At 45.7% G+C, this 10177-nt stretch overlaps 1 long non-coding RNA gene across 1 annotated transcript in view; it reads right to left on the bottom strand.

The window, feature by feature from the left end:
- Positions 1-285: 285 nt before the first annotated feature.
- The window catches only part of LOC134756802 (uncharacterized), a 48286-nt gene continuing 38394 nt past the window's right edge, over positions 286-10177 (bottom strand). Inside the window, exon 5 of the long non-coding RNA XR_010130003.1 lies at positions 286-2099. This is a non-coding gene — a long non-coding RNA (uncharacterized lncRNA). The remainder of the gene's footprint in view (positions 2100-10177) is intronic.

Here is a 10177-nt window from a genome sequence, read left to right as displayed (position 1 = left end):
GCTGTGAGAAATAAAGTACCTGGTGGCAACTCCGAAAAGCCAGCCAACCCCTGAGGACTGTGGTGCAGGAAGAAACGAGCATAGAGTGGGCACACAGCGATCCCAGAGCCATAGGAAAAGGAGGTCCCGGGGATACCAGGGCACCCCTCAGTCCAGCTGCCGATGCCCTGGCCAGGGGGCAGTGTGGGTTGGTTTGCCATCCTCCTTTCTCCCAGATGCTATTCCAGCCAGTACAGCACCACATCTGGAAAAGTCCTCATTCCATTGAGGCTCAGACTCTTCAACCACATCAAACTCTACCTTTTATTGCGGTGTGGAGGAGCTTTGGTTTTGGCTATATCGCTTTACAATTTTTTTTTCATTGTGAAATAGATCCTATTACAAAAGAATGTGCATAACGTATATGTCCAGCTTAAAGAATAATAATAAAAACCAGATACCCATATCCACACCACCCAGCTTAAGGAATTGAACATTGCCAATACCATGAAGCTCACTCCATGCCCACCCTTCCCAATTGTCTTGCTCTCCCTTCCCAAACCCTGGGGCAAGCCACTGACCTGACACAGGTGTTACTCATTCCCTGGCTTTCCTTTATAGTTTTAATCCATTTGTTGTGGATCCCTAACCAATATACTGCTTAGTGGTGCCTTTTGTGAATTTCACGTGACAAAGCCATGCTAATTGTAACCTTCTTAACATGCTGTCTTTGCTCAACAGTATTTTTGAAATTTGTTCATGTTGATGGGTGTAGCTGTAGTTTATTTGGTTTCTTTGCTATATGGGATTTCATTATGCCAAAATTTCTTTTTTATTCTATTACTTATGAATATCTGGGTTGTTTCCTTTTTTAGCTATTATAGACAATGCTACTATGCACATTCTTGTACACATCTCCCATAGAGTATGTGCAAGAATTCCCCTCGGGCACAGCTACTCACAGTGTAGCTGGGAGACTCACTGCTGGTGCCCAAACTTTTATTGTTTTACAACAAGGTCAGGAGCTTGAGCCAGGATGTAAAGCAGCTACATCATTCAATTCACCATTTAGTTCAACTGCTACTTTTTTTCATAGCAGGACTTCCTTTCAAAGGAGCAATTGGGCCGGGCCCAGTAGCTCACGCCTAAAATCCCAGCACTTTGGGAGGCCGAGGCGGGCTGATTACTTGAGTTCAGGAGTTCAAGATCAGCCTGGACAACATGGTGAAACCCCATCTCTACTAAAAATACAAAAATTAGCCAGGCATGGTGGTACGTGCCTGTAATACCAACTCCTCAGGAGGCTGAGGCAGGAAGTCCACTTGAGCCAGCAGCCAAAGGCTGGTCACCAGTGAGCCGAGATCAACCACTGCACTCCAGCCTGGAGAACAGAGAAATACCCTGTCTCAAAAAATAAAAAATAAAAAAGTGCAACTGATTTCATTCTGGAAGAAGCTCCTCAATTCCTCCTACTTCTGCTGCTTGGCAGGGCCCTTGGTGTCCTCTACCTTTTCTCTTCACCTTCATCTGCCAATCTCTGGGCACCCTATCCCTCATCAGTGAAGACTTTGGTCCCTCACTCAGCCTCTCAGTTTTGCTCAATAAAAATGTGCTGCATGAGTGAGCTGAGATCGCGCCACTGCACTCCAGCCTGGGTAACAGAGTGAAACTCCGTCAAAAAAAAAAAAAAAAAGTGCCACATGAATGAATGAATGGTGTGTTCTTTCCAACCCAAACATCTGCCTCAGGAGCTGCCATGTTCTTCCATGAATTCCACCTCCCCAGTTGATTTTTCCAGGGGATGGGTAAGAGTCAAAGTCCTCCCCAGACTTTTTCATCCTGGAACCAAGAAAGGCGGTCAGTGTATCTCCAGTGTAAAAACTAAGATGTCATTCACCAGGGCTGGCAGCAGCCCTACTTACCACCTTGGGAGGAAGCTGCCTGCAGTGACAGAGGACAGAGTTGAGGCACAGAGAAGACAGCAGCAACATGAGTCAGAGCAAGCATCCGGTAGCACCTGGTCCCTGACTCCTGGGTCCCTGGGCCTGCCTGCATTGGTTTCTCAGCCCCATCTTGGCTTCTCTCTTTTGTCCAAGCTGGTTGAAATGGTTGTTTCACATCTGGAAAGAAAATGAATAATACACCCAACTTTAGGCTTAGTGAGCTGCAGAAAGCTGGAATCAAGGCTGCCCTTTGGACTACAAAGCTGGTTATTACGAATATTTTTGAAGAATGTTGCTAATTCTTCAGATTGGTGTTACTGCAAACACCAAACTGAAACCAAAACCAAACCAAACAAAAACTCGCAAGCAAATAGGAGATCTGAGGTTGCCATATTGTAGGGCGTTCCCATCTTTCCTGCCGCAGCTCAGGTATCAGCTGGACAGTTCTGCTTGCCGTGCACCACATGACCACCCATGCCTGAACTCTGATCTCGGCTCGGGTCTTCCCAGGTCCTCTTTCCAGGGGTTCCCACTGTGGTCCATCACTCCATGTCACTTTACACCACTGGGAAGGCTATTTCACCACATCCACATGTAAGGATGGGAAAACAGCCAAACGGCACACAACTCCAGGAAGAATTGTTAACACCAGCAGGGACAGCTAGGGATCTACCTCATACAGGAAAAAGGAGTACATGAGAAGCTCTGAGAAACAGCAGGACTGTCCCAAGGAATACTTAGTCCAGAAATAATTCTTTAAAACTGGGTGGAGCTTTAAAACCATTTTGCCACAGAAATCAAAAGCCCTTTATGGGCATTTCATCTGTCCCAGTCCCACCTAAAGTGGACACAAAGCACAATTCCAGTCCCTCTCATCATGCCTATATAGGACAGAACAGATCAGCAGTTCCTGCTCTTCCCCATCCCTAGAAGAAAACAGCAATTATTCTTGGGTCACCTGATCACAGAGGGTACAGGAGAGGGGCACCTGGATATGTCATTCATTCCCATGTTTGAAGGTAGCTAAGGCTCAGAGAGGTTAAGTGAATTATCCAAAGTCACACAGCCATATAGTAACAGAACCCAGACTAGAAGTCAGAAACTCTTGTCTAGTGCTCTTTTCTCTCCACTGTGCTGCTTAGGAGCACTTCTCAGGCAATACCGAAGACATTTCAAAGAGTGTGAATCAGAACGTGAAACCAATAAAGTAACTACAACGTCCTCAGATATCCACACGACAGCCCTGGGATGTCTTGGGCATTTTTTACCCCCAGCAGACATGCAAAGAGGTCCATGAGGGGCAGATGGACTCCTGTGGAACTGTAGGGCTGTGCTTTTCAAACCCTGGATCATGAAATCAACTTGTGGACTGAATAGCTTTTCTGAATAGAATATAAAATATCAACACTGTATCATATGGTAAAGTTAAATATTATTTCACAAACCTTTGATTCCATGTGTATGTGTGTGTGATGTAAAAAGTTTGCTTTTTTTTTTTTTTTTAACGGCGATCACTGTCAAAATGTTTTGAAAACTCTGCTTTAAGGAATAACTTCTGGAGAAACTCCCAGCTGTTACAGTTCAATGCTTTTATATTCCCTGCAGGTAGAAATTAATGCAAAAATGCTTTTATTTTTTTAATGTAGTAAACAAGATTTAGAAGCTATTTTAGTAAAGATCCAATTAACCAGAACACTCAGGGAATTTAACATCCTGGTTAATTGAATCTCTTCATTAATGAGGACAAATTGAAAACCCTTGTCAAGATACAGAGTCATAGAACATTATGGGTGGAAGAGACCTTGGAAATTGGTTTTCACCAACTCCCTCACTATCTTGCTGGCAGAAGCTGAGGCTCAGAAGGGGAAAGTGGCTTGCCCTAGGCCCTAAGGCTAATTGAGGGTTCAAGCCAAGACCTCAGCCCATAAATCACCTGCCCAACTCTCTTGTGAGACTGGGTTGAATCTTAGTGAAATCACACATAATAGCCCTTGGGCTTGCTTCTTAATATGAAAGCACAGCATTTAGCTTGTCTATTGCCATTTGCTTTTTCTAATAGCTCAGTAAAGTTGGTTTTACAGAATTTAGAACAAACACCAAAGATCTACTGGTAGCATCAAAAGGTTGGTGTGCTGTGGTTGAGCATCTTTCTCTCTGTCTCTCTCTCCGTCTCTCCTCTTCTTTTTTTTTTTTTCTTTGAGACAGAGTCTCACACTGTCGCCTAGGCTGGAGTGCAGTGGAGCGATCTCAGCTCACTGCAAGCTCCCAGGTTCACACCATTCTCCTGCCTTAGCCTCCCGAGTAGCTAGGACTACAGGTGCCTGCCACCACACCCAGCTAATTTTTTTTTTTTTTTTGTATTTTTAGTAGAGATGGGGTTTCACCGTGTTAGCCAGGATGGTCTCCATCTCCTGACCTCATGATCTAACCACCTTGGCCTCCCAAAGCGCTGGGATTACAGGTGTGAGCCACCACACCCAGCCCCTCTCCTTTTCTTTTTCTTTGTTTGCTCTGATCTTTTTTCTTCACATACATTATTGGTTTTTCGAGACACAGGGTGATAACCTTTTTTTAAAATATATTTTTTATATTGCTTGAGGCTGAGAGAAGCTATTTTCATTCTTGGAACTCCCTAAACCATTCCTGTGACCGGTTTCTGCCTATAAGCCACTATTTAATGAGTTTTATCATATGGAGAATAAACCCTGGGAAACCAAAATGCATAGTCTTGTCCTTTGGTGGCATGCACTGTTCTCTGGGCACATTTGTTCGTTGAACACATACACATAATGTATCAGGCACTAAGGATGCAGCAGAGAACAAAACAGAAAAATCCCTGCCCTTAGGGAGCTTATACTCTAATAGTAACAAATAAGCAGACAGTAAACAAATAAGCAAATAAGCACATGGTAGGTCAGATGGCAATAAAGTCGAAGGAGTGGGGAAAGGCAGGCTAGAGGAAAATAGGGATTGCTGAGGATGGGTGGTTACTATTTCATATGGAGTAGTCAAAGAAGGCTTGCGAATCAAGAAACAGACGTCTGAAGAAAGTAAGGGCATGAGGCACCTCACAGTCTGGGAGAAGAGAGCTCCTGGCTGGGGGAAAACAGCATTGTGTCAGGCTACAAATAACTTCCACCAAGTACCAGTGATTTCTGACTCACCAACTCCACCTTGCCAATGACACTGTCCTAGAGGTTAGTTTTTTTCGTTTGTTGTTTGTTTGTTTGTTTTAATTTTGAGATGGAGTTTCACTCTAGTTGCCCAGGCTGGAGTGCAATCGCACGATATCAGCTCACTACAACCTCTGCCTCCTGGGTTCAAGCAATTCTCCTGCCTCAACCTCCCGAGTAGCTGGGATTACAGGCACCTGCCACAATGCCCGGCTAATTTTTTGTATTTTTAGTAGAAATGGGGCTTCACCATGTTGGCCAAGCTGGTCTCGAACTCCTGACCTTAGGTGATCCACCTGCCTCGGCCTCCCAAAGTGTTGGGATTACAGGCATGAGCCACCGCGCCTGGCCCCTAGACGTTATTAGACACTGATTTAGGGAGAAGACATTGCACTGTTTCGTTCCATGAGCAAGCACATGTGCTAAGGATTCTGTGCTGAAAGATACAGATGATCCCTGCCCACCTGATATTAGTGACAAATCAAAAAATGACCGTCCACGCTGGTCAGGCTATGATTGCAATAAGAATGTTGCAAAGAAGGGAGGTACAACATGCAAGTCTTCCGGAATAGGAAGAAGGATAATTTCAGGCAGAGGAAATAGCAGGCATAAAGGCACAGAGGTAGAGAGGACGGTGCATTCAGGGATCCTCTAGCTGTTTGGTCTGGTTGGGAGGTGAGTGTCAAGAAATGAGGATAGAAGCAAGCAAAAAGTAGAAGTAGAAGGTTGGGCATAGTTGCTCATGCCCATAATCCCAGCATTTTGGGAGGCCAAGGCGGGCAGATCACTTGAGGCCAGGAGTTCAAGACCAGCCTGGCCGATATGGTAAAACCCTGTCTCTACTACAAGTATGAAAATTAGCCAGACGAGGTGGCATATGCCTGTAATCCCAGCTACCTGGGAGGCTGAGGCACGAGAATTGTTTGAACCCAGGAGGTAGAGGTTGCAATGAGACTGCACTCCAGCCTGGGCGACAGAGTAAGACACTGTCTCAAAAAAAAAGAGAAAGAAATGATGATAGAATTGGGCAGAAATGTGGGTGTCACTGTACTCTCTGTACATTATTAAAATGCTCTCTGTAGCACTATTAAAATCCTTCCTAGTTGAAATGAAAGAAGTGGGCTGGGGTGTGGTACTGTCATGGGGAGGCTCTAGAGAGGAAGACAGGAGCACACATAAAATCATAAATTTTAATTTACAGCAGAAAAATAAACTGATCAGACTCACCTTTTATAAAGATTTCCTTGATACACAAGGGATGAAAAGAGGGAGAGCGTGGAAACAGGTGAATCAGTGAAGAGGCTGACAGATCCATGGTAATCCAGCTGAGAAATTCCCTGGGCCCGCCCAGAGTGACTGACAGAAGACAGGAAAGAGTGGGTTGAAACTGATGGCTATTGTGAAGACAGGATTGACACCAGCCGAGGGGGGTTAGATATTGGGCACAAGAAACAAGAGTAGTGGAAAAGGGAGTTGTTCTCTCATAGAAGACAGATGTTGGCTTTAACACAGTAGTTGTAGAACTGGCCAATGAATTTGGGTTAGTAGATTCCAACTACAGAATATCACAAAATACAAGATAAGATATGAAATGTCATTAATTCTTCAAAAAAAAAATACCAGGATTTACATATCTCAATATCCCCTCCTTGGAAGCTAGACATTTCCTCCTATAGTGACGTCACTTCTAAGAATTACTCAGGGCTTCTGAAGGGGACTTCCCTTCGTAACCGTATCCCAAGAGCTAGAAAATTCTCATCCTTTTAGGAAAATTTTGATTTTCAGAAGAGATGCAATGTCATTTGCTGCAAGCAGATATGTGGTTGCCTGGGACAGGGAGGTGGGGTCATGGAGCAGGAGGGATGGAATACAGAAGGGTCACAAGAAAGCTTTGAAAGGTGTTGGACATGTTTCTTATCTTGATTGTGGTGATGGTTGCATGAATGAATACATGTGTCAAAACTCATCAAACTGTACACTTACATATGTGCAGTTCATTGTAGGTCAATTCTACCTTGAGAAAGCTATTTTTAAAAAGTTATTTGCTGCAAAAAGTAGTGACTAAGGTCCATCACGAAGCTGAGGAATCCCCCCTCCTTTTTTTTTTAGTGAAAATGTAAGAGAATACTTTTCTCCTGTGTCTTCCAAATTGACTTGAAGCCAATTCTCAATTGTAGGTGGTTGTTTTTTTGTTAAAAAAAATTTTTTTATAGAATCACTGAAACAAGTGATCTTTCTCCACTATAGGACAGTCCTCGTGTGGGCACGTAAGTTCTAGAACATATGTTTTTAAGCTTTACAGGCATGTTCTGTCATCTAAATTGGAATCCAGTGACTTGGCATCTTTTGGTTCTTCTACTCAGGCTCCATGAGGGACAGCTCTCCAGGTCTCAGATTTCCTCATCTGGAAATGTATTTTTCCCTTTGCTTAGCGCATTCGGATAAAGGTTTGGATGAGAAGTGTCACTGCTTCCCCTAGCTAGGATTTGGGTTTCAGACCTCCAGGGCCAGCCTCACAGAGCTGGAATCCCAGAAAGCTTTCTTTGCACATGCAAGCACATACACACATGCACACCCAACCCCCTGCCAAGAAAAAATTGTCCTCTGACCAGTTTGCCAATGTCTGGCATTACAGCATTTCTTCCTCCTTCCTTTTAGGATAAACATTTCATTCTCTCAGAATCCTGTTTGAAAATAGAATCCTGGAGGTCAGGCCTGGATGCTGTGCCAACGGGGAGAGCTAAAGGTATCCGGCGGCACCATGAGGACACTGGTGCCCGAGAGAAGAGGCCACCAGAGGAGGGCAGGGAATGCAGAGGGGCAAAGTACCACTAGGGGCCTGAACTATAGCTACTTCACCATTGTCTTATTCATTTATTTATTTATTCAAAAGGCATTTATGTTGCATCAACATACCCACCTTAATTCAACATCTGGGCTTAGTACAGAGTACAGTTATACAAAACAGCAAGTTTAGCGAAGTTGATTAGCAAGCTAAAACTGCACTCTGACACCTATCAATAGCGAGAGAGTTGGCCGATGGGTCAGCAGTTGGTCCCACAATAACTCAGAGGGCAGACCACGTGTTCACATCAACCTTTAACAGCAGTTTGGAATTAAATGAGACAGAATACTGATAAATGGAAATTTCAGGGAAGTAGTAAAATATGAATGCAAAACAGGTGGGGACAATATTTAAATCGTTCATCTAAAAATAGTCTAATTCCATGCAGTAGCCAAACCCTATTAGGTTTCAAGTTCATTTGGGTTCACAGTTTGTCTGCCGCCTTCTTTGACTTTACCAGGCCAAGATTGGGAGGAAAGAGGGTCCCCTTCACCATCTTTTGTTTGTATTTTTTGTGAGACAGGGTCTCTCTGTGTTGCCCAGGCTGGTCTCAAATTCCTGGGCTCAAGTGATCTGCCTCAGCTTCCCAAGGTGCTGGGATTGCAGATGTGAGCCACCATGGCCAGCCCCTCCACCATCTTTATACTCATCCATGCACTGGCATCATCTGAGGCCGAGGTCAAGAACTTAGGGTTTCAGGAACCAGGAAGAAATGTTGAACAGGAGCTGCTGAGAGTTGGAAAGGACTTGGGAGTGAATTACAAGGAAAATTCATCTCTTAAATCTCCCTTTTGATTTGTCTCCCTTCAAACAAACAAAAGTAGAACCATAGTGGGGTCAGGCATAAAATTTCCAAACACTTGGCTGGGCATGGCGGCTCCCACCTGTAATCCCAGCACTTTGGGAGGCCAAGGTGGGCAGATCACTTGAAGTCAGGAGTTCGAGACCAGCCTGGCCAACATTGCAAAACCCTATCTCTACTAAAAATACAAAACTTAGCCCCGCATGGTGGTGGGTGCCTGCAACCCCAGCTACTTGGGAGACTGAGTCAGGAGAATCACTTGAACCCGGGAGGCGGAGGTTGCAGTGAGCCGACATCGCGCAACTGCACTCTAGTCGGGGTGACAGAGTGAGACTCCGTCTCAAAAAAAAAAAAAAAAAATTCCTGAACACTTACTTGGCATCTCCTGTGTGCCAGGTGCTTGCTAGGCCCAGGAGACATACAGGAGAGGGAAGCAAGGCCCCAGATGTGCCGCAGTTCACATCTACTCAGCTGTAACCCGGGGCAACAGTCTCAAGAACCAAGCTTCCTCCTCAAAGCTCATCCATGAGACTAGCAAAGACACAGCTGCCCAGGAAGTTCCACTGTTGAGGGAGAGAGTGGGAATCAGGGCCCAGGCTGGGGATTGTGGGGAGTTTCATGGTGCCTTCCACCTGCCACCCTCCTACAGGAACTGCCCCCTGATAAAGGGCTGAGCCCAGGATCCCAGGATGTATGCCATGTGACCCTGCGCTCTTGCCATCCCCTCCCTCTCCACACTGACTGGAGGAGGGTTGGGAGGGGCCATCTGCCGAGCTGGTGACCCAGGCCCTCAGGCCCTGTATGGACGCGGGCTAGGGCCACTTGCCTTCTCTCTCATGGCAATGAGAGCAGCCTCACTCCACTGGGTATGGCCGGAGACAGTATTGTTTTACATCTATTGCTATTTGCACACTGCTCTGTTGAATGTGCCTTTCTCCTGGTGATGTGGAGTAAGCCAGACAGGGCACGAATAGCAAAATGCAAGAGGGAGTCAGGGAAGAAGCTGGTGGCAGGATGGGATGGAGCAGGCCCAGAGCTTGCCAAGGCACCTGGAGGGGCCTCGGATGAAGGTGGTCAATGCCACTGCAGGGTCTTTAGAGCCAGCCAGACAGGCTCCAGAGCCACCTGCTGTCCTCCCTGCTGAACGGCCCCCAGAAGGCTTGACCCCATCTGGCTCCTATCTTAGATACATCTGTTAGATATCTGTGGATATCTGTGGGAAGCTCCACATCACTCCACTTGGGGCACCATCAAACTCACCCCCAAGCCCCCCTTACTTGAGTGTGCTTGAGAAAGTTTCTGTTCTGGCAAACAAATGAGCCAAATGGCAGTTGTGCCAGAAGCCTCCCGCCTCTGCTGAGCGCAAAGGGTAGAAACCATGATGTGGACCCAAGGAGACCAGGGTGGTCTTTCCTAGAGCCCTTTGCCCGTTTTG

Source organism: Gorilla gorilla, chromosome 12 (genome assembly GCF_029281585.2).
Source record: "Gorilla gorilla gorilla isolate KB3781 chromosome 12, NHGRI_mGorGor1-v2.1_pri, whole genome shotgun sequence".
NCBI classification, from domain to species: Eukaryota; Metazoa; Chordata; class Mammalia; order Primates; family Hominidae; genus Gorilla; species Gorilla gorilla.
This window is presented reverse-complemented; position numbering and strand designations above follow the sequence as displayed.